The sequence below is a fragment of the Protopterus annectens genome, chromosome 3.part0 (assembly GCF_019279795.1).
Source record: "Protopterus annectens isolate FY-2018-M chromosome 3.part0, PAN1.0, whole genome shotgun sequence".
Classification (NCBI taxonomy): Eukaryota; Metazoa; Chordata; order Ceratodontiformes; family Protopteridae; genus Protopterus; species Protopterus annectens.
Window position 1 is genome coordinate 238,032,754 of NC_056731.1, and position 26,679 is coordinate 238,059,432.

Genomic DNA, 26,679 nt, shown 5'->3' on the forward strand with positions numbered 1-26,679 from the left:
CAGATCCTGGCACCCAACAGGCAGCTTACAGTGACCTTCTCCTTGTTCAGCCTGGTGAGTGGGACGTCAGTGTGTCTGACAATAGAGTCACCTATTACAAGTGTATTAGGTGTGTTGTTTAGCCTTAAGGGCTGTGACTGTGGCACACTGACTTTGTGAACTATGTGATACGTGGGTATTGTTGTGGTGTAGCGGTTGCTTGGATGTCTGCTTTGGAGGTCTCTGCTGCTTGGGCAGATTTTTATTTAGAGCCTCCGAGTATGTTTTTGTGTGTTTATGTGTTTGGTTTACTGTTGCGATAGGTCTATGTGAGACTGGAATTGTGGTGTGTGTGGTTACCTTCTCCTCCTGACTGACTGCGCCAGTACTGGGTTGAGAGAGCTCAGCCTCCAGTTTGGCTATATAGTTGCATCTCTCACATATATTTGAGCTTGTTGGGAAGAGGAGAGGGTGGTCTGTGTACATAAGGCAGTTGTAACATTGCCTCAAGATTCCCAGATTCACCAGCTGGACTGGAGAGTAAACCCAAAACTGACTTTTGGACATGCCAGAATAGTATAAGGAACTACTTTTTGACTGATCAAAAAGGACCAATAGGAAGCCAAGTACTTAAAGGGAGTATAACAGGGTGTAGTGCTTTAGTTTATTAGTGCTTACTTATATGATTACTTATACAAGCAACTGCAGGGCTTTAGAATGAAAATAGAATGCTTACTTTGAGATTTAGAACAGTTCTAAGGGAAAAAGTGAAGAGCAGACTTTGTGGAGCCGGGAATAGTTTAAACCCATTTAAGCGGCGCTGCCTGATGCTGTGCTATGCGCAAAATCGTGCAAAACCACGCAAATGCGGGTTTTAAAGCAGGGAAACTGAAAGATATAGGAAATAACCCAAAACGGCCAATAAGCTACTAGTTTCAGGGCTGAGACCACTCCTCCAGGGACAGATAGGCTGCTCAAAGCTCTCCACTCTCACTGGTGAACAGAGAGGCTTCCTCCTATCCAAGTAAGGATATGGGCAACACAGTAAACTATACCACAGTCCGGAATTCAGCAAAACCTGAAATCTGGACTAATCTAGTTCAGCAAAGGTGGGAAAAGAGAATATTTTTTTTTTTTTTTTGTGTGTTTTTCAGGAAACAGCAGAAAAACACACAGAAAACACTGTAAATGCTATAAACAGGCTAGCACACTTTAGTGTGTAGCCTACAACAGTTATACAATACAAAAATGACTTAAATTGATATAAAACAAGTACAAAAACTGTAAAAAGCAGAAGGCAAATGCAATTTAAACTTTTTAAAGCACAGATCAGTTAGAAATTCACTTTTTAGGTGGGAAAAGGCAGTCAGAGCAAAAAACAGAGAAAAAAAATACTTAAATCTGGAAAAGTCTCTCTTAGGTCTCTCTGTTGCCTGTATCACTCTGCAGGACACCATGAGGAGCTGTGCAGAGTTGTATGCTGGCGCAAAACTGCACAAATGCGGGTTTTAAAGCAGGGAAACTGAAAGAGATAGGAATTAACCCAAAACGGCCAATAAGCTACTAGTTTCAGGGCTGAGACCACTCCTCCAGGGACAGATAGGCTGCTCAAAGCTCCCCACTCTCACTGGTGAACAGAGAAGCTTCCTCCTATCCAAGTAATATATATATATATTATTATACTAATAATACTTATTATATTAATAAATAATTATACTATTATACTACACTAAGGTAGTCCTGCATGGAAGATTGGTGAATCTGGGGCACTGTCTGTGACAAATACTAAATGTGACATACTAAAAGTAACTGCAATGTCTGCATACATAATAGTGGTAAAATCAACATAACTTGTAATATCATTAAAGACTGTGGGATTAGAACCCCTTACACTACATATTTGTTGAATGAAGGTCCAAACTCAACAGCATAATGCCACATAAGTAAATGAACAATTGAACAACTTATGGAAAGATCAGAAAACAGGATCTGTAGGCAGGCCACAGACAGTATGTATCCTGTGTATATTGAGCCAGCAGAGGAAATATCCATAACAGCAAAAGAACATAGTATTAAGACATTTGTTAAGGAACATCAAGGAATAAATAGCCATAACACCAAAAGAACATGGTGCAAATCGATAGTGTCAGAATCTATGGGTTTCCGTACTTACACCACAGAGTGTACAGAATTACCAGTAACAAATACAGGTGATCCATAAATCTGTTTTTATGTACTGTTCACATCTGCAATGTAAATCTGTCTATACAACTGCATATGGGAATTAAATCAATTAATGAAAATGACAACAGCTGTATGCATAAAGGTCAATCAAACATCACTCCAGTAACTTACAACAATTTCTGTTAAAGCACACATTCTCAATAAAAAATAAATCTAAACAGGTACCTTTGAGAATGAGTAACTTAAACAGATGTAATATCCCCCAAAACAGAAATTATAGCAGGTACCAATTTACCTTTGAATCAGAACCACTGAAACTAAGAGCACCTAATGAGCACCCATTGTAAGTACCATTTGCACCATACATAATTAATGAGGTGTTTTAAAATTCATGGTTTTGGAATTCCATTTGCTCACATCTGCATGAATTGGCTACATACGGCTTAACATCCAGGTGCACTGTGCATGTACCTAACAGATATCAGTAAACAAAACCATGTGTAGCACATGCCCATTATCTTTCAATGATCTGATAGCATGACATAAGTACCACTTTTAAATATTGATTTTGATCATTTACAGATCAGGCCATTGCAACCTGCTAACTGAGTGGGACCTCAGTGAGAATTATTCAAATTTTGCATTTATACTACGTTTTAAATTAAAGTACAGAGATGGCTACTGCTAGGAGGCTGAGATATGTCCATGCACCTAAACTGACCAAGGAGGAGACCACCCATATGCTGACTGTCTATTCTGGAGTGGAGCATCAGAAGAGAGCCAGAGCAAGGAACCAGATTGAGAGGGGGCACCAAAGATGTATGGGGTTCTACTCAACTGGAGTGCAGGCTTGCCACTGCTGTGATGACCTGCATTTGAGTGACACAAAGGAGCTTTGTCAGAAGGTCAGTGTGGTGTGGTGACAGCCTGTGGATCCCTATAATAAGTGTGACTACCCTATGCATACATGAATATTCCTGCATAATTTAGAGATATATCTCTGTTTATATATATATATATATATATATATATATATGTATATATATATATATATATATATATATATATATATATATATATATATATATATATATATCAGATATTTGTTTTTTTATAACCATTAAGTAAGTATTGTGACAATTAGCTCATCGAGATAATAAAACAGATGTGGCAACTGCTCTCCATATAAGTACAGAGTTGATTCCCATGCTGTTGATTTATTTAATAATGTTTATGATGTACATAATTATTAACTTTGTAGATGTACATCTATTTTCCAACATATAACAACATCATTTCACACATCTACTGTCCTCATGCATCACTGATACCTAGAACACCTAGGCTGCTGCTGATTATGCATTTTGAAGTTATCCATTATAGTATGACAGTATCACCTACTGCAGCAGCATATGTCTAAATAATAACTCCTAAATTCATTCCTTCTAATAAAGTGAACAATCTTACTACAGTCCATTTTTAATCCAAAGGGAATACTTGTCCGACCAATTACACATATGTTTTCAGTTATGTGTTGATAGATGTTATTTCTTTACAATATAATGGCCAATAAGTGTTGGAAGTTTCTGCATTCATCCATTATTCACAAAAATTTGAATAAACACAGTCTGTTTGGTAAGAAAAAAATTTGTTAGCTTGGCCCGTAAGGAAACTGGCCACCATGCCAGTTTTGTCATACTATTGGTTCCAATCCACAATGTGGAAACATATCAATAAATTCTTCTCTTGAGTTACTTCACCTATAGCAGCTATGTAGAGAAGAATATTGCACTTATTGATATTAATGTTTATTTTGAACATTGTTACAAAATACTCAGTTATTCATTAAATTACTATGAATATGCCCATAATCTGTGCAGCTCTGTAACTGCAAGGTTATTAAAGTAGTACATGTCTGCTAAGAAGAAACATGCACTGCATCTTAGCTTCTAAGGAAACTGGTCAAAATGCCTACATTTTGGTGTGCTGTGGGTTCCAATCCACAAAGGGGAGACCTATCAATAAATGAAACATTATACATTACTTTTAATATATCCAGTCAATGTCAGTCAACCATTACATAGCTCATTCAGATTCTGCCTTCTTTTAAACATCGTTCTTCCCCTGGATGTATTGGTCCAACATTTCCCATTTTTTTCCTGTGTAATTCAATCCTACCCTTTTCTAAAGATCCCAGTTCCAGTTGTTTTATCTCTGTTACTATTTTATTACTTCTAGTAAAGTTCGTTTAGACTTTGATTTCCATTTTCTAGTTATTGCTTTTTTGGCAGCCATCATAATTAGACTTGGCAAGGCCTTACTAAGTCAAGGCAATTCCAACTCTGTATCATAGCTCAAAACAATAATTTCCCTAGTCATTCCAATTTGCTCACTCAGCATCTCTGACAGGTCAGTCTGCAGGGAATCTGTAAAGTCAGCCAACTCACTTCACTCCCAAGAATTATGTTCCCAGTTACCTCTTTCTTCTCCATCACATCTCCACCATTTGCTGTCTATCTGTTTGCAATTGGTATTGTGCCACTATGATTTATTTTCATTTATATAAATGCAAGATTGTCTATGTCACACATGATAATTTAATAAAGATGTTTCTTGTAAAAAAACATAACTAACTAAATAAATAAATAAATAAATAAATTGTTCTCTTGGTTTACTTCACCCATAGCAGATATGCAGAGAAGAATATTGAACTTACTGATATTATTTATTTTGTACATGGTTACGAATAACTTGATTATTTGTTAAATTACTATGAATATGCCCATAATCCATAACGCTCTGTTAACAGCAACGCTTTAACTGCAGGGTTCGGAAAGTTTGCTACAGACTGTAATATGTGTGACAAAGATGTTTTGCAATATGGTATTATTTGTAAAAGTGCTATCAAGTTCTGTTTTATCATAAATTATTACATTCATTTCAAGAGCACCATCATCCTTATATTTTGAGGGAGTGGGATGGGCAAACCTACAGATGAAATGCAGAACAGGGAAGATGTATGTATTTGCTTAGTGATGTGCACTTTGCCAATGAATATCTTAGTCCTCAGCACATACCTTACTGTGTCTCTCATGTACAGCAACTATTATTTTTCTGTTAACAGAAGCTGTGTGATGCACAACACTTCCCACGCTTTGAGAAATGTATGTTTTCCATCACTGTTAATGTTTCTGATCACAGTGCTGACAATCATGAATTAATTTTTGCTAACTATTTACCTACATGCCCAACACATGTTCATTTTTTAAAATCCTAAGCCAAGTTCCAAATTAGTAGATCATCCCCCATCCAGATGATGTCATAACACCAACGTTGGGATTCAATAAACTCCATGTAGGCTTAGAGCAAAGCATACATGGAGTTTACTTGACTCTGCAGTGAGCAGCAGCGGTAATTACATATGTATGCACCATGTTTAAAAGTAAACAAGCATGGTTTTGTGGCCATCAACAGTGTTGTCAGCCAGATAACTGTGTATAGCAACACAGACATCAGCAGTCATGTAAACCTGTTTACCTATGGGCAAACTAGTTGTCAGGATTGCCTGGAACGCCAAAATGATTACCTGTGTTATTATTAAAACAGTGTATGTAGTTCCAGCACATAACATGAAAGTGTAAACAGTGCAAAGTATTATGGAAACCTGTGTCAGGCATACTGAATAAAAGCTGTGTACATGATCCATAAGGGTACATAGACTGCATTATAAATAAAGAAGTATGTATATTGAAAATGAGACATGCAGATGAATCGTAGGAATGAACACAGGAGAAGACAACAGGTGAAACATGGATAATGTTCAGCATGTGAGGGCATGTTAATGAAGACAGTTGTAGCCTGAACACTAATAACATATTGACATGAGGCAGTACAGATTGCACAGTTATTGTATATTATGTGACTGTCACACAAGGTGACATATCAATGGAGTGGATACTTTGTGATATAAGCATCTTGACATGAACAATGGACAGGTCATATATCAGGGATGGTATATACAATACAGATTATGTGCATATTGAGAAGCTGTGAAAACTGAAGTGCCTGAACATGAATGTAATGTCAGCATAGGTCTCAACTAAGTGGTGCACATAATAACAGGTCCATGGACAGCAGTAGACAGAAGCATGCACAATCAGGGATAATATTAGAATAATACCACCAGTAACCGCATGTCTTCCACATAACATATGTGATTGTGAGTGATCATAGATGGTTCTGCAAGAACACACTTTTATAACTATTATAATTCATCAGCAATCTCTGATGGGAATCAAGCACACCTTCCTCAAAACATAATATCTGCAGAGGTGTTTGGAGGGACACTGTTGCAGCTGTATTAGAATTAACCAGAAATCCTGGCTAGATGACAGGTGTACATACTGCTTGGTCTACTCATAGGGGTGTGCTGTCCATATTGTAATTATCTTGTGTATTTCCATTCATAATGGTACTAATCCACCTATGAGTTTCCTTCATCTACCATGTCCCCATGGCTGTGGCAGCAATCCTTTGTGTGTTTTGATACTGTCTGCTTTACACCAATACCACACTTGGAGTCAATGACTGAACCCAATTTGCAGTCCTCCACCAAGCTGGCTAGAGAAAGGATGTGAAAGTCAGTTTTTATGTTTGACACTTAAATAATGGACTGGAAAGGCACTACCACAGAGCCCTGAGGTACTGATCTGTTCACTGGACTTTAGCTAGAGGTGACTTCACATGCTGCAACATATTTCTATGTTGCATATGTGTTCCAGTCGTCTGGTGACATAGGTATTTATGGCCACTTGTGGCAGTTTTTCTGTAATACCAGAATGCTGATTTGCGTCAAATGCCTTGAACAGGTCATGTTGCAGAGGATGATAACATTGTCATTATGCATGCCCTTGTTAACCTTCTTGAAGAAGTGATCAGATGTAACAGACATGATGTTGCCTGAACAAAGTAAATTTGGGTTTGGTACACAGTCGGTATATTACCTGTGTCCTTGATGAGTCCTTGGCCTACTTCACAAATGAGGAGAGTCAGGATAGTTCTATAACTCAGGGGATCATGAGATGGTCTCCCTGAGTCTAAAGGATGTAAGCTGTTGTACACCCTTCTATGGCAATATAGGATATCTGGAGGCTGTGTTGACGTATGGATCCAACTGTGTCTGGTAGTGCAGGTTTTAAGTCATGCTATAGGCAACCTGAGATGTTCTCAGTGCCCATTGCTTCTGTTTTATTAGTCATAGTTAGCACACACATGTGCTGCCCTGCTGAGAATAAAAACTGAGTAATGTTTGCATAAATACTTTGGCTGATGGCCAGTGACGACAGGGGAGGATCACATGTGAGACAGATTGTCAGCTAGCAGATTGTCTTTGCCCTCTGATTGGGTATGTCTGCTGACATCCACACACAGATCTGTTTATAGCTGTGTATTCCACTTAACATTTCACATGTATTGAATAAATGATTTGTGACAAGACCTCCATACAGGCTTGGTCATTCATCACATTCCACACTGTTGCTATGCACACAGTCATACAACTGTACCAATGTCTCATATTTACATCACTTGCACAACATATGCCTATATATATATATATATATATATATATATATATATATATATATATATATATATATATATATATATACACACACACACACACACACACACATACACACACACACACATATATATATATATATATATATATATATATATACATGTGTGTGTGTGTGTGTATTTCATGGGCAAGCTGTGTTGTTTGAGTGGCCTGATGTCATATAAGGAAACATTAGAGATCAGTTGTTTGTGGCTCATGCAGAGAATTTCCTGACAAAAATGCTAATAGTCACACAATTGTGATGCTAGCCACCTCAATAATCCTTGGGTGTAACAACACCACTGCAGACACAATGAATTCCTCAAGGTTGCAATTGTATCAAAACATGTGATACATCAGTTGTGTATATCACAGCATAACAACCATTGGTCTGAGACAAGGCTTATGTGACCATTTAATCAATATAAATTGATAGTGATGAGAGACACAGAACATTTAATGATCGTATGTAGACATATGCACACCTGTTCCATACTGCAAGTGTCATTGTGATTGCGAAATGTCAACTGTGTAGAAGGTTGATCTGATCCACTACAAAAACATATATCCTAATATGACAACAATATATAACATATATATATGCTAATATTATTTTATCCTGGCGGGAATTTAATTACATTATTAACAGTGAATTCAAAGAATGTTGGACATTCTACAAGCGTTTTTTTGATGATATTTGTATTTTTTGGAAGGCAGGTGAAGAAAAATTTCAAGAATTTTTAGCATATTTGAAGGGAACTACCTCTTTTTTAGATTTCACTTATGAAATTAGTTACAATGAATTTCATTACTTGGATGTTTGTATAGAGTTGATCGACCACAAGTTCTCTTCCAAAATTTACAGGAAACCCACTTTTTCAAATTCTTATTTGCATTATACAAGTGGACACCCATTTTTTCAAAAACAGAATTTGATTAAGGGGCAACTTGTGAGAGCAAGCAGGATGACCTCTGATAATGATAATTTTAACAAGGAATGTAATTTAATAAGTAAAATGTTTCTTGATCGAGGTTACCCCCTTTCCCTTATTGAAACTATGATACAAGAAGTCAAGGAGGGTAGAGAGAATAGATTTGCTCCAATTTTGGGGAAAAGTGTCAACAACCCCACAATTTCAACTCAGGTACTTTTAGTAGGGAATAGCAAGAATGAGAACTTTATCCTGGACTACAATGGTGATTCTGGTATCATTAAAAAAGTGGTCTCAAGAGAATGGTCAAAGTTTCGGGACATAACAGACATAGATATTTTGAGAAATAGTCCTTTAAGTTTTACATATAGAAAGGACATGAATTTTAAAAATTTATTTGAATTCAGTAGTAAAAACAATCTTACAAACAAGTCGAGGAAATTTGGTACATATAAATGTGGGTTTTGTTCCCAGTGCAATTATTTGATAAATGCTTCTTGTGTTGAATTGGTTAGCAGAAATAAAAGACTAACCAGTAATTGTTATGCTAATTGTCACACCCACGGTCTAGTCTATTTGGCTTTATGCAAATTATGTGATTCCTTTTACGTAGGCAAGACCGAAAGGAAACTTAAAAACCGAATTTATGAACACTGTTATGAAATCACCAGGGAAAATATTAATAATGCACTGTACAAGCACACTTTAGACTGCACAGGAGCCAAATATTCATTTTTTGTCTTAGAAATAGTGGAAAAAGACCTGAGAGGTGGTATGTGGGAAACACGTCTTGAATATCGTGAATTGTTTTGGCAACTTTGGTTAGAGGCATCTAGTCCTCCAGGTCTAAATGACATGGTCTCCTTAAAACCAGTCTTAAAATTAAGACAGGCCAAGTTGTGATCTCCACAATTCAAGGGTATACATTTTGTAGTTAAATTCATTTTCAACTTATTAGTTTTATGTTATTACACATTAACTTTTCACATACAAGGCTATATACTTGGATGATTGTTTTATGGAAGTTTTTAAATTGTTTTTAATGCTTTTAGGTTAATATATTGTTTTTATTATGTTTTTAACTTTGATTGTTAGAACTTAATTTAACTAATTTTCAATTACTTAATTAATTGTATCTGGTATATAAGGCAGTGAGAAGCACAAGCTACTTCATTCTGATGAAGGAATACGAAAACGCTATTTGCAACTACAAGTGTTTAATTGCTTTGCCTTGCTGTATCTTGCTGTTGCTGTTGTTATGCTGTGCTGTGGATTCTACATTAAACAACATCCATCCTCTTATTGGTGACTCGCAGTGAACTTTTTGGTTTTTCTAGTTTTTACTTCACTGGTTCTGCTTTTGTAACAATATATAACAGTATATCATACCATGTCAACAGTTCTCAGGTGGATTATTACTTTAGCTGTTATTGAAGGAGCATGTACCGCAATGGCATCAATGGCCATAAATACATTAGTTCACATCACAGATTGTAAGACCCTTTTGTAGCCATACTGCACATCCACACCTCAATATAGCAAATGTCAGTGACAGCAACATTGACATGTCAACCATTCATAGGGTCATAGGACATTATTAGATTAATGCCAAACATCATATGAAATCCTATCTATTATTATACCCTGCACAAAAATCCCTATATAGATATTACAGAAGATGGCAAGCCTATTGTGCATATGTGTATACTTGTTTGATTGCATTACATCCTGCAACTGTCTATATGGGACATGTGCACCACACCATGACAGAATCAGCAATCACACATGCAGCTGTCTTGAGATGGCTTGCAGAGGCTCATAGAAGCACTCTGCTTCATGATGTGTGTATGTATATTTGATATGAGGACATCCTCCACTCCTCTTCAAGAAGGATGTCATGTGGCCAGGGGACTATGAAAATACAAGAAAGGTTTTCCAAGGGGTAGTGCAATGAACAATTCCCAAGCCCATACAATGGTCATGTACCGCCAAGCATACACACACACACACACACACACACACACACACACACACACACACACACAGTACACTGGGTCTGATTTGAACATTTTGCCTGTGTAAGTGTAGAAAATGAGTGCCATACAATGTCACAGTAACAACAACACACATGTCTGACATTAACACTGTCACGTTGCACTTTATAGAGTATGATAACATCATGGTATGCAGAGGATAACATATTGGGAGGATTGTAGGACATGGATGTGCAGTCACATCCCTGTGTAAAATTGCCTTAAAAGTGATAGGTGTATGTATGCACACGTGAGTTGCCTGCTGTCAGATTAGAACTCTTATATGTGCAGATAAAGTAGTTTGCAAACACAGTAGTTAGTTATTGTTACAGCACAAGTTTGTCTAGAATACTCTCAGAGTGCGTGTTATACAGGATGTCATCATCATTTAATGCTACCATGAGATGTTCAGAGTAAGGTTTAACATAGCTGTTGACTCACATATCATTCTAGAATTGTCACCATAGTGAGTGCTTACTGCAGAGGCACACACAGTTGACTGCAGTGAGGATAGAACCCCTACCTGCCTATTTACACAGCACAGTACTTAATGCAAGCACCACAGCACAAGTCTAGCTTTTATAGTGTCTAACAACACTTTACAGCTGATGACATCAGCAGTGTCTTGTGAGAAGAAGATGGTAATAGCTGTCCCACGTGCTGGTATTAAAATGGTCTCTTGAAAGTCAACCAACTGAAAAAACACACAAACACACACACAAGTTCCCCAAAGTGGGAACATAACCCCATCACAAACACACAAATACCAGTTGACTGCAGTGAGATTAGAACCCCTATCTAACTAAGTACACTGACTAGAAAACTCAGAATTTAATGCAAGTGCCACAGCACAAGTTTCCCTTTTATAATGCTGCAGGACAATTTATTGTGGATGATAGCAGCACTGGATGTTTGACAGAAGATTTTGGGAGGCCCATAGTTCAATGCATACAGTTTGATGTTTATGGATTCGAACTATTAAACTTTCAAGATTATAATATAAACCCTAGCACAGCATGTATAAACAGATTTGCTTGGAGATAACTGCACCACTGAAGAGTTAATCACAGTATTCAAAATGAAACGCTGCACAACAGTTAATCACTGTCACTCAGTACTGGTGTGTGATGCCAAATTCCATGCAAACACAAAGGACAAAAAGTGAAGTGCTTCATTGCATTTTGTGGTGTGTGATTCTATTTTTTGACCCAATTAAAGGTGCAAAAAAGGGTAGATAATAAAGTGGTGAAGTGGAGTGCTAATTGGGGGAAGAACAAAAGGAAAATAGTAGAATGTGCAGGGAGGAGGTAGGAAAGAACCATAGCTCTCCACTTCCTCAACAGTGTAAAATGAAAATAGGTACAGAATATTAGCTGACTATGGACTGTCACATCAACAAAGAGGGGTAACAATAATGCAATCATGTTGTACAGCCAGCTGGAGTGAATCAAGTGTGTCAAGAAGACATGTGTGTGAAATGGAGAGCTATTTATGGGACAATATATTTTTTGTGAGACAGATGCCCATTTTTTTAACTTCAGCATGAGAGGAATAATGGGTAAGGGATGTAAATTTATGGGTCAGGTAAATAGGGTAGATGAGGAAGCAGATGCAAACAAGACAAGACACAGGGACAGTGAGGGACATGACAATTGGGGGACACCATGATTGGAGTTAGGGAGGGGACAACGGATGCTCATGCCTGTCAAACATGGAGACAATGAGAATCTAGTCCTCACTTGCAGGACTGTCATCATTGTCTCCTTACTTTGCTGGCTGTTGGAGTGCTTGACATCATCTCCTATGTACCATAAGTGACAGCATCCTCTCCATCCAGCATACACATGCACCAATGGTGCTATGCACAAACTTACATACCAACCCTGGCAACTCCTGGTGGCTGATAAAATCACCATCCCTGTCAGTACAATCAAAGAGCACTACAGCATCAAATGCAGTGGTACTGCTACCTGATGTGGAGGGACCTGGTAGTGCATGGGCAGTAGAGGCAATACTGCCAGGTTAGGTCGCAGATGTGTTAGGTGTCAGTGCAGGAGACGGTGGAGTGGGAGCAGGCTGAGCCACAAGTTATTTGCCTACCTCCATGTGCTGTAAAGAATTTTGTGATTTGTCAGAGATAGAGGATGTGGAAATGTTTAGACCTCACAAAGAAAACTAAAAAAAGAGAGAAAATGGTTGGGGTAAGAGAAAAGAAGAGATAATTAGTGCCATCATATGTGATACACAATGCATTATCACAATAATAAAGTATTTATATCTACTTTTACATTTAAGTATACTTCTTAAAAACTACAAGTTATAAATAATGATTGCTCAAATTAACCCTTGCAATGTGCATATATAGCACATATACTTGGTCAAATTATACAGATTAAGTTAACAACAGGGCATTTATACCAGTTCTGTTGAAATTATTATGTAATATTTTTAAAGATTTTTACTATATATTTGTTACTAGTGGTATTTCAACCCACAATGTCTGACTACAGTATTAGACTTGACTCCTACAGTTGGCCTGTGCTACAGACTGAATCATGCATTGCTTTTACAGTTAGGATATGCATGCTTAATTTGCTACTACTGTATAGAAGAGCTATATATTCGCTAAAATAATATTATGTATACCTCTTGCTTTCCTCAGTCTCTCTCTAGATGTTCAACATGGGCCTCCCTATTCACCATTATCTCTTGTTTGGTTGTGGAATAAAAAAAAGAGAACAAAAGAAAAACATTAAGCATACCAGGCTTGTATATATACAGCTTCCTATCTAGATTCAATTCTCTTTTTTCATATATACTTAGATGTCAGCAGTCTTAATCCCATCCAGTCACTGGCTAAATGTGTGGCAGGTCCCTACTCTGGACCAGCAATCAAACAGACTCAATCCTCACCACTGCCACTAGTGAGAATGGTCACTAGGAGCAAAGATGGATTCACACAGTATTTTCAGATGCAGCTCCCTCCACCAAGCACAATTTCCCTTAACAGCACACAGGGAACATGCTCTAGATGAGGGGCCAGACTCTCTTTCTCTATCTAGGCCCACACAATCTCCACACTGACCACTTTGGAGCTCTGTGTATCTGTTCCCAGTAGCTGATACACACACTTGGATATCTGAGCTTCACACACACATACACACCTGGGAAAAGTTGACACAGATTTACTAGCTGTGTCCCTTTCTGGTCAGACTCAGAGGTAATTACAGTGCCACCAGCCAGCTACCCTAAAGCTCTTACAAAGGGGACCCAGTTATACTATGTAAAATGAATACTAATATAAATAGTAGGGTGTGACCCAAGAAGCAAGGCTTTCAGGAGCGGCCACAGTGTTACTTATATACAAACTAGCTACTGCAATCATACATATTCAGTCTCTGGCTGCATCCTCCCTCTTTGAGAAATAGATCATGCAACATTATGAATCTATTTGTCATGCAGATAATACAAGTAGTTCTTTGTCATGCAATTATACAAGACTAAGTACATATATACAGTTATGTCCATGTTGCTGTGTATTTCACACTTGGCCTGGAAATTCGACCATATCGTGTGACATTAAACTGGGAATTAGGTTTAGCAACTGGAGCTGTCTCTACAGAATGTTCAACCTTGGGATTATTTGGAACATCTTTGGAACATCTTCAGGAATGGAACTCAATGCTGAAACACTCTGGGATGGGAACAATGTTTGGTTTGTTCTGATATATTGAGTCTGTATCACAGGAACAATGCTGTGATGATGATTCTGGTACAGGAAGAAGATGTCTGTGAATTCTCCTGTACTCCACACCCTCAGATTGTACAAGGTAGGATCTTGGCTCAGCACATATACCTGTAACTTGACCAATCCGGTCTAAACCTTTCGAAGTTTGTATCCTCACTGTCTCTCCTTCCCTCAATGGATGAAGAAATCTGCTCAATTTATCATAACTGGACCTATCGATAGAATGCTTCTTGAATAATTGAGCCTTGATGGTTCTGTTGTTCTTAGCTTTAGGCCTCAATAAACTGGAACTAATAGGTAATGTTGTTCTGGTTTGCCTGGATAGAAGTCTTTCAGCAGGTGAGCCAAGTATATCATCATGGGGTATATTTCTGAGATTAAGTCAATTCAAAAAGACATTGGTATTGTCACGCTTTGACCTTTCAAGTAATTGCTTTGCACTCTGCACTGCACGTTCAGCTAGCCCATTTGACTGCAGATATTCAGGACTACTAGTAACATGTACAAAGTCCCATTCTCTTGCAAATTTCTGAAATAACTGACTAGTAAATTGAGTACCATTGTCAGAAATAACTTTGTCTGGACTACCATGGACTGAGAAATGATGTTTCAACTTAGTAATAACAGTAGTGTATGTTAAATTAGGTAGTAAGCCAATCTCAGACCAAATTGAGTAAGAGTCTATCAATACTAAGTAGTTCTGATTGTTCTACTGGAAGATATCAGTGGCTACTGTTGACCAAAGTAGTTCAGGAACTTGGCTTAGCTGAAGTGTTGCAAATGCAGTTTAGTACTATTGCATACCAAACAAGAAGAAAGTACTTTATCAATGTCTTTCACTAGTGAAGGCCAAAACACTAATTCTCTCACTCTTCTCTTAGTGGATGCAGAACCTTGGTGACCACAATGCAAAATCTGGATATATTCTTGCTCTAAGGAAGCAGAAACAATTTTAGGACCTTTGAAAATAATGCCATCTTCCATCAACATTTCATCGCTGTAAGGAAAATAGGTTTGCATGTCAGGTAATACACTAGATTGCTCTGACTTTAATGTAGTGATTGAAATTTAACAAAACTGGATCAGTCTTTGTGTAATCTCTCAGATCATCAAGTCTAGTGGTTGAGAAATTATGCACTGCCATCACGTCAAAGTCAAAATTATCTGTTTCAAGCTATTCCGTCATATTTCTGAGTGATCTGGCTTGATCTGGCTAAGGTATCAGCCAGATAAAATAGTTTTACTTTTGTATAGACCATTTTGAAGTTGTACTTTTGCAATTTGAGCATCATTCTTTGTAATCTCACTGGAGCTGAATGCATAGGTGTCTTTAGAATAGTAACTAGAGGTCAGTGATCAGTTTCAATCCGAACAGCTCAACCATAGATATAATCATGAAACTTGGAACATGCAGATACTATTGCCAAAAGTTCTTTCTCAATTTGAGCATATTGCATCTCAGTTTGAGTAAGTGTTCTAGATGCATAGGCTACTGGTTTGCCCTCTTGAAGCATGACTATGCCAAGACCAAATTTTGAAGCATCACAGGAAAGAGTGACTGGTTTATTTACATCATAGTAGCTTAATGTAGGTGGGGTGGCAATTTTCTGCCTAAGGTTTTCAAATGCTTTCTGATGCTGTTCTAACCATGACCATGTAACATTTTTGTGCATCAGCTCTCTTAAAGGTGCTGTCAACTCACTAAAGTCTGGTATAAAGTTGCCCAAAATAGTTGGCCATGCCTAGGAAATGCTGTGGGACTTGAATATTATCTGATGCTGACATCTCAGGAATACCGGCTTGCTTGATCGGGTCTGGTCTCAAGCCAGTACTGGTAAATAAATAACCAACATATGTAACTTCTGGTAGTCTGAATTTTCACTTCAGAGTATTAATCTTCAAGTTCACTTCAAATGCTCTGTTTAGAACTCTCTTTAGGTTTCTGTCATGCTTTGCTTCACCATTGCCTCCAACCAATAAATCATCTACTATTATGGGACAAGGGTAACCTGAAAAAATTTTCTCCATCACACACTGGAAGACTTCACTTGCAGAATTTATTCCAAATGGCATCCTTAGGAATCTGTATCTGCCAAATGGGGTTAGTAAAGAGGATTTGCGATCAAGCATCACTTGCCAAAATGAACTTTTTGCATCCAAGACAGAAAAAGTGATATTTGGTATTAGAGCTGCGACCTCTTCGACTGTGTGCATTGGATGATACGGTCTCTTCAACACTTTGTTCCGATCTCTTGGGTCAATACATATTCTGATTTCATCTGAGCTTTTTTTGTGAGCAGCTACCATAGATGACACCCATTCAGTTGGTTCTGTAACTGGGCAAAGTATACCTTGCTGCACCATTTTATCCAACTGAGCCTTGACTTTATCTTGCATAGCTATTGGAACTTTTCATGCTGGTCTAACTACCAGAGTCACCTCTGGGTCTAACTTCATGGAGTACACAACTGGAAGTTTACCCAACTTGTCATCGAAAACATCAGCATACTCTAAGAAAACGGCTTCAGAAAAAATTGGAACTAGGATATGCATTTATATGATGAACTTCTTTGGTAAAAGAAAGCAGATTCATTCTCAAACTGTCTTTGAGACCCATTAATGACTGTAATGGTCTTCAGACTACATAGAATAACAAGCTGTAACAGTTCTTAGCCAAATAACATGAAAGCATCACTTAGCCTTTGGTTTGAAATTCTTCACCTCCATAAGCAACAAGTTTCGCACTACTGGCCACATTGAGTTGCTCATTAATTCTCACTTTAGCAAATGTGTCCACTGATATAACAATTACACCAGTGCCTGCTTTAACTTCTGTGGATTTACCATTGATCCAGACTGTACAAAACATTCATTCTTTGCCAATAAATTCACTGCATGAACTCTTTCATCTATTACTGATACACCATCTACATAAAATGTGAACTGCTGCAGCTCTACTTGATCAACTTGCTTTTTTGTGTGATCTTTCTTTCTTTACAACTGTGTAGGGTTTACTTGATTTGCAAAACTTTTGAAAATGGTTACAGTTTTACACTTGTGACATTGCTGACCAAATGCTAAGCATTTCTCTCTTTTAGACTCATGACTGGCACCACAATTGCGACAGTTAACAATAAAGCTGGACTTGGGTTTTGCTAATTCAAATTTGTACTGCATTGAGCATGCTCCTTTAACTGAATTGGTCTTAGAACTTGCTGGAAGACTATGTGGTTTCCCTGGTGAGCCAGCAAAGGCTGTGGCTGCCATGTGCTTAGGCCTACTTCTGTTTGCCACATGTCGCATGCTATCTACATTTGCTCTGGAGCCTGATGAAACTATGCTCTTGTCACTTACAAGCATACTTGTGTGTTTTTCTGTAACTTCATGGATTTGATGAATCTCAATAACTTTACTCAACATTAAATCACTGTCATGAAGCAAAATCTTTCTCACAGCAGCACTATTAATACCACTCATGAGCCTGTCTTTTATTAACTCATTTTTTAAGTCCCAGAACCAATACATTTTGGCTTTGTTTCTCAGGTCAGTTATATAAGCTGCAAAAGTTTCCCATGGTTTCTGATCTCTCGTGTAAAACAAATGCCTCTCTAATGTAATATTTGTTTGGGGGTTACACATTTCTCTAAATTTGTGCTTCAGACACTCGGGGTCTCACCTTGATTCAGCCTGTACAACAATATGATGATTTTTACCTTCTCCCTCATATAATGCTGGTGCATACACAAATGACCACTCTCTTTCAATGACTTCTGACCCAACTAGATTTAGCAAAATGAATGAATGAGTGCATGGATCTTTATCTGAATAAGCTGCTTGTATAAAAATATCATACTCCTGCTCAAATACTTTCCAGTTCTCTGCAATATTCTGATCAAATACAAGTGGTAAGGGTTTTCAAAATCCATCTGCCATATTAACACATACCAGTGAAGGGTTTTGCAAATAGGCACAAACACATACACATACACATATGCCAGAAATGTATGCCATTACTTGTGATTTTGTCCAACAGCACAACAGCCTCTGTATAACTGAACTTTGCGAAATAAGTCTCTCAGGCACTGTAATAATCTTGAAATTACTGTACTGCAAGAAATCACCTCTTATCAGTTTAAGAAATATTTGAAATAACTGCACGATGCAAACACACTGTGCAGAAGCTCACAGTCAGTAACATTTTGAAGTAATTGCATTTTGCAAATAAGCAGTACAAAGCACACTGAAATTATACCCCAAATGGTGGTACTTTACTAGGCAATTCTTTAGAGTGCAAGAAACACTCTGTAATGGTGGCACTTTATGAGTAGACACATCCAGCACAAGAAACTTTTTGAAATGGCTATACATTGACTGTACTTCAGGAAATAGTTGCACTTTGCACACAAATAACTCTTCAGAATGCATGTACAGTAATAAGCACACACTGTAAACACTTTTACAAACTTTGAGATACTTCAAATAACTCTAGTTATGCTCTTGATACAATATAAAGTCATAGTTATGCCAAAACACAGAACTTTTCCAAAAAACATGCAGTCGCCCTGCTTTATTTATGCCTAATGTGCCCCTTTTGCCCTTATTATATTTGTTTTGCTCGTTTAATCTCTTTGTGCTCGTTTTACTCTAAACATGCCCTTTTTGCCTCAGGCACATTCGTTTTGCTTTAAACATACTCGTTTTCCTTTTCTGATAATCGTTTTAGCAAATATATTAATCTTAAACATTTTGCTTAGTTAGTAAACCTTTTCTGCCTCCCGCTTGTTTAATAATGCAGTTTGTGCCCTTGTAATATTCTGTTTTATCTTTTTAATAAAATAAGCAGTTTTTGTGAATTCTCATTACCTTTGATTTTTTTCTGATTCTTTTTTGTGCTCATTTCTCTTAGTTCACCTTCACTGTTATCTCTGTACCTCATGGCTCTGAATATCATTCTCTGGAATCCCACTTCTGACAACATGTCATTCTCTTACTTTGGACACAATAGAAGAGCCTTTCTGGGTTCTGTTCAAGCAGCTTTGTTATATGCAAACACATTATGTTAGAAGTTTATTGACTTTAACATAAGTAACTTATATACTAACTAGCTACTGCAATCATACATGCTCCCTCTCTGGCTGCACTCTCAAAATGGCACTGGAAATAGCATGTGCCTGGTACTTATATGTGCATGTTCAGTCCTTGATGTTCTTCTTAAAGATATAGCACATACATAAACTGCTGTAAACCTTTCTACAAGACCATTAGTCTGGGGGTGGTAAGAGAAGTTTTTAGGTGCTTCACCCCACAGCGCTTCCTCAAATAAGCCAGCAGGTTTGACAAGAAATTGCACCTCTGTCAGTCAGTATTTCTCTCAGGAAACCTACCCTGCTGAAAATCTCAAACAAAGCATTTGCCACCTTCTCTGCCTGAATAGAGGGCAGAGCCACCACCTCAGGGTATTTCATAGCATAATCTACTACCACCAGGATATACTTCTTCACTGTAGAACTTGGGGTACTCAGAGGCCCTACAGTATTCATTGCTACCATCTGAAATGGCTCCTCAATCACAGGCAAGGGCATCAAAGGAGCTTTGACCTTATCTCCTGCTTTTCTACCTTTTGGTACTGCTCACAGTCCTGGAGTACCCTGTTACATCCCTTGCAATCCTAGGCCAACAAAAGTTCTGCATAATATGTCTCTTGGTATGCTTTATGCCCATATGACCTGCAAAAGTAATGTCATAGGCTATGTCTAGAAGGACCAGATGGTATTCTCTGAACACTAACAACTAGTGTATTACCTCAACTGGTAGCCCTCACTCTGGAGTCCATTCTATATCCAGTAACCCTTTGTTCTAGTATACAGTCTCCCCCTTTCTTTGAGAATCAGGTGCCTCCTTGGCTACCTCCCTCAAGCCTTGTAATGTAGGGTCCAAAAGCTGAGCCTGTCTCAATTCTACTTTTGAAACCCTTCACAACTCCCTTTCCACCAGAAGCCGGTCTCTTCTGACAACGGTGCCTCACTGTCAGCCTGGGTACTACCACTCAACTCTGCCCTTGCAATCACACTGTTCAAGGGAGCATCATTACCAGCCAGCATCTGTGGTTCACATTCAGGCTCACTGCTTCAGGGTAGCTCCCTCCTTGAAATAGCCACCTCACCAGCCCCAGCTTTAGATGTGGGGTCTATTTGGGTCTCTCCCAGTCTATCTGACATGCAAGGCACTGCATTATCAAAATAATTTCCTGTCAAAACATCTACAGCGATATCCTCACACACACTTGCCTGCTTGCTTCTTTTTCACCCTCCCGGTCAAGGTGAACCCTGCCCAAAAGTATTTGGAATGGATTTCCTTCTAAAGTTCTGACTTGTGTGGACTGTCCAAGCAAATACTGCTCCTCTTTAACCACTGCAGACTTCATAATTGTTATGTCAGAGGCTGTCTCGTAGCAGTGGCCTGTCTTCCATCTGCTAAGATAGGATACAAACTTTAGGGATAATTTGGTACTCCTGTTGTCTCCAAACAACTTACCACTGGCATGCTGTTGTTCCTACTTGCTAATTCTTTCACCTTTTGTTTCCCACCTTGCCTCAGTGGAAATTTGTATGCTACGTTGCTCCTATGTTTATTTTAAAACATCTAACCCTTGGTCCTGGTTGTGTACCTGAACTAGTGGCTTCCCCTGTTACTAGTGTACTCTGTTGAGGTGGTTTAGGCTGCCCACCATGGGTTCCCCTATAACCATGTGCAGTGGTGGGTATCCTCTTCTTGTGTTGTGATGCCCTGCTTGCTAAGTAGAGATCCCCTTTCCTCCCCATCTCATCTGACAGTTGCACTCCTGGTCTGCCAACCAGATTCTCATGTCCTCAGGCAATGTGCTAAGGGCTTCTTCCCTCACCAAAAGGTCTGCCAGCCTTTCAAAAGTTGTGACCTGACACCCTCTCATCCACTGATGAAAATAAGTGCTTAACTCAGCAATACAATCATATACACTTCCATCTTCCTTGCTTCCGTGTTCACAAAACTTTTTTCTGTAAGCTTCTGGTTGTTAACTTAAAACATTCTAGTAAGCATTGTTTTACTTTATCATTCTTTAAACAATCAGCATCAGACAATTTAGAAACAGTAGTTGCATATTTATCATGAAGTAAGGTTTTCGGGAACTGTACCCAAAGCCCTTGGTCAACATTATTCTGTTTACATACCCTTTCAAATACATGAATAAAACAATCAAAATCATCACCCTCTATAAACTGGGGAAAAAAGTTACTGGCCTTTATTGCTTCTGGGGTTTTGTTATTCCCTTCCCCATTACCTTCATGACCCTGACAAAGGGGCATCATCTCCCTCTCATGTTGGAACTATTTCTCATTTTCCTTGGTCTCTGAATGCTGCAGTCTCTCTTCAACCTCCAAATTCTGCAGTCTCTCTGCTGATTCTAACCCCATATGTTTTGCCTTTTCTTCAGACTACAAACACCACAGTCTCCCATTTTCTTCAACTTCTAAATGCCACAGGCTCTCTTTGACCTCCAAATGCCACAGTTTTTCTGCTGATTCTACTTCCAGACCTTTGGCTTCCAGTTCAAGTCTCTTTAACTCCAGATAGATTTTTAAGTCCTCTGAGGAAAAAGTGAACTGTCCTATTTCTGAAAACTGCACATCCCCATCACCAGACTGGTTGTCTTCTGGGTTGCTGGTCCATGCTGCAGCTGTGACTAAGGCTGAAATAATTTCATCTTTAGTCAGGTTGGCATGCACCAGTCCGTTGGTTTCACACACCTTGGCTAAATGGTTCTTTGTCAGCTTGCTATAAGTCTCTGCTGACATCCTTGCCTGCTTTCCCCTGACTAAACTAAACTAAAAAAAATAAATAATAATGTTGTGAAAATGAAACTCAATATGTTTACCTTGCGGCTGCTGAGAGTGCACACCTCCAGAGACAACTGCCCTCTAGCTACTGAAGTTCAGTTGACATCTCACCCAGCTACCTACAATATGTCACAGGTCCATAATCTGTGCCAGCAATTAAGGAAACTCAGTCCTTACCACTTCCCCTGGTGAGGGACGGTCACTAAAATCAAAGATGGATTCACACAGTATTTTCAGATGAGGCTTCCTGCACCAAGCACAATTTCCCTTAACAGTAGACAAGGATGACATTCCAGACCTGGGACTGGGCTCTCTTTCTCTATCCAGGTCTACACAAACACCACATTGACCACTTTGGAGCTCTGTGCCCCTGTTCCCAGTAGTTGACACAGGCTCTTGGATATCTGAGTTTCACACACACATACACACCTGGGAAAATCTGGCACAGATTTATTAGCTGTGCCCCTTTCTGCCCAGTCTCTGAGATAATCATGTTGCCACCAGCCAGCTACCCTTAGGCTCTTACAAAGGGAACCCAGTTATACTGTTTAAAATTAATACTTATACAAATGATAGGGTGTGACCAAAGAAGCAAGGTTTTCAGGAGTGGCCACAGTGTTACTAAAACAAGCATAAGTACTCTCAAGATTTTAAAAGTATTCTATAAAGAACTAACAGCAATGAAAGGTATTAAATATTTAATGATCAGTAATAAAGCAGAAAACGGGAGAATACTGAATACAATAAATAACAGAATTTTAACCACACAGCTATAAAAATAATATAGTTGAATCGTTTCTCACAGAAACAGAAAACAATACTAAACTATTGTCACTAAGTGCCCCTGACTAACTAAAAAATTACTGTTCCCTGACTACTTACTAAATCAAGGCAAGCTGATGTGTGCTGAGTGCCTTACCACAGCAAATGTAAGATGATGTCTCTCTCTTTGTGTGGATATGTGAGATATTTTTCTTGTCAGAAATCTTTCCTGTCAGATTCTAAAATGCTGCTGTGAGTGTTCCAAAGAAACCAGATGCTGGTTAGAGGATGACATCACCTCTGGTCACCTGACTCTGGTTTATTATATTTGTTCAGATTTTTTATTCTTTTTTGTTAGCCATTGAATTTATTTCTTACAGATTTCAAATATTTATTGATTTAAGCATGGATTATATTTTCATAGTTATTGGTCTGGAGAAGTCATCGTAAAGTCACTGTATGAAATCACTCCCTAGATTTGCTTAATAAAGTGGTTTGTTCTTATGAGCTGCTTTTCCAGTACTTTTTATTAACAAAGTCAAAAGATTTTTTGAAAACTTCTCAGTTGCATTTATTCTTAAAATTAGCATATATTCCCCAATGTATACTTTAATTTTCATTTTTGCTGTTCCAAGGATCATAATTACTGTCCTCAGATTTTTAAAAGACACTGATAAATCATCTCCTAAGTAACTGGGTATAGTCTTCTCTCTGCATGCTAGACATTCTGTAAGATATTATGTGAACTCGATCAAAATGGCGTATAGCTAGCATAATATATTTCTTTTCACTTTTGTAAAAATCAATGATGTAGAAATTATTTTCTGCCCTAAATTCTTATTCTCTTCTAGATTCTTCTCTACCCTGCTACTTTGGGTGTAGAAAATACAGTAGTTAGCATGTGAGGTTTTATAGAGTAAGAAGTGTGAAAGAGTTAACAGCTATATGCCAAATTCTCTGTGCAAGGAAGGATATCTGGGCTTTTATAACCTACAATGGTAAGTGCAAGACATCACTTTGCAGCAGAACTTAGGAATGAATATGATTGGTACCAACAAATGGCTATGATAAGGAGGACATATTCAAGGTAGCCCTTAACATTTCGTAATAAATTGCCACCCATGTTATCTACCTAGCAACCACAGGAATTGGCACATAGTGTGTTGTATTAACTGGGCATGGCAGGCACTAAAAATACTTTAAAAAACAAACTTTTTTTCTAAAAATACACTGATCTATTGTAGCTATTAATATATACTGATGATTATATAAATGTGATATTGCTTCTGCTATCAAGACTGTGTTAGTATTATTTTCAATGTTGATTTTGTCACTGTCTTTTCCTTTTGGTTTTGGTTCTAACTGAAGAGTCTTAAGATCAGCTGAGTTATCTGTTTAACAACTTTAAATAAATAAATGGCTTTGACGTTATCTGGAGTATAAGCAATTATTTCAAACTAAAGACAACATAAAACATTTCTTTAAGGAAGAATGCAGAAAAAAAGTAATTATTTAAGTCAAAACGTAGGTGGCAAGGACACAGCAGTGGCTCTCTTAGACATTATGCAGAAGTACTAACTGAAGCAGCAACACCTTGGGAAGGTTTGCATTTAATTATACATGATGTTATTCTCCAGCTGACTAACTTAGCATAGCAAAATGCTTGACTGTGACTTTTATAAACCAAAGAAAGCTTCTTTATAGCCTGCCAGAAACCTCAAAAACTTGTCACTATGTAGCACTTTCCTCCTTTTGCATTGCATTCACATGATATTCAGCAGTACCATATTGGGAAAGAGACTTCAGCTATATGGAAATTGAGAAAAACCCCAAAACTAAATGAAAACCTGCTGATTTCAAAGTGAATGGCTAATGGAAACAAGTCAACATCTACAATACAGCTTTACTGATGATTGCACAGGTCTTTCATATATTGCAAAGCAATTTTGTCATTGACACATATTTGTTCTGTACACTTCATACTGGAATGACATAAAAAATATTGTATTTACACCTTTTTACTGTAATAAAAAATGCTGTATGTACATATTTTTGTTGTAATGACAATATGTGTATTCTACTCCTGTTAAAAACATGTTTGTACTTTTGGAGCTTTTCTTCCTGTGCCTCCAATATAAATGATCTTTTCTAGACAGATTTTTCAGATAAATAGATGTCACCAAATGCATAAATATAAATAAATAGTCTATGAGTGGGTCAACACAGAGGCAGGAAGAGTTACCCACCATTTAAACTTGACCTATTTGTAGTTTGGCATCTGACTTGCTGATAAACTTCAGGTTCCTGGCAAAATCAAAAGAATGAGTTTAAGTACTATGCTGCAGAGGTGAGTGGAATAATGTTAGATAACAGTCAACTGGGGGTAGTAGTTGAGCAGAGCTATCAGAGGCAGTAAGGGGTTTCCCACAGGGGTTTGTCTTGTAGCCAGTTATTTTATATGTTCATCTTTGATCTCAAGCAGGGCGTGGAGAACTGGTGCTTTAAGGTTATAGATAACATCAAAACCAGACAGTTGTGTCAGATGAAATATCAGTTCCAAAGACATGGCAAAGGAGATTAAAAGATATGATATAAAAGATGGCAAATTCTCTTTAATATATTACATTCTATGGTGCTGCAGCAGGTAAATGACAATCTAAGGGAAAAACTATGTCGAAGGATTAATCAAGTTAAAAATCTGGAATAGAAATGGGATTTGTAATTATTACTATAGAGAATATAAACACATACATATATGGTATACATACATACAAAGCTAAGATGCTAGTATGACTGACTGATACTAAAGAAGGATAGTGCATTTAAGAATGACTATGACCAGCAGGTAAAGAAACACATTTTAATATGATTTTTTTCTAGAAATCGTGACTGACAGGTCAAGAAGATTACTTGAGTGAGTAGTGGAAGCTAGGTCAGTTGAGGCCTTTGCAACACTTGGAATATCTGGAGGGAAGATGTTGAACTGAGAGGGAACCTGCTAGGTGGGATGCACCAATCAGGCAAACTCTACAGGATGACATTGTACATATGGTTGTTAGTTTGATGTAACCCTGCTGACTGGTTTGTAGAATATGATGTAACTCAGAATGTTTTCATTTGATCTGGGTACTAAAGAAGCTTTGACTTTACCTTTTGGCAGGGAGTTCATATCCTTTTAACATGGCTACATTCTTGTAGCAGCAGTACCAGCAACTTGCTGCCTTAACATCAGACTCCAAGGATATAACATGAGGATTATGCATTATGGCATGGATATAAATTACATTCATCACATGTTCCTTTCTAGATATTATACATTTCTTTACACATTCAGCAACCTTTCTTCATTCATTGACTATTGTCAGTTGGGACCTTAAAATTTTCATCTACCATAATCCTGATAAAAACAAAAACAAAAAAGAATGAATACCAAAGCATATATCTCCAACAGCAAATCCATTGAGTGCGTTTGTCCCTAAGAAAAGGACTTCCTCAGAATAAAAATCATTTAGCAACTACCAGCTTATATATCACTACCTAAAAACAA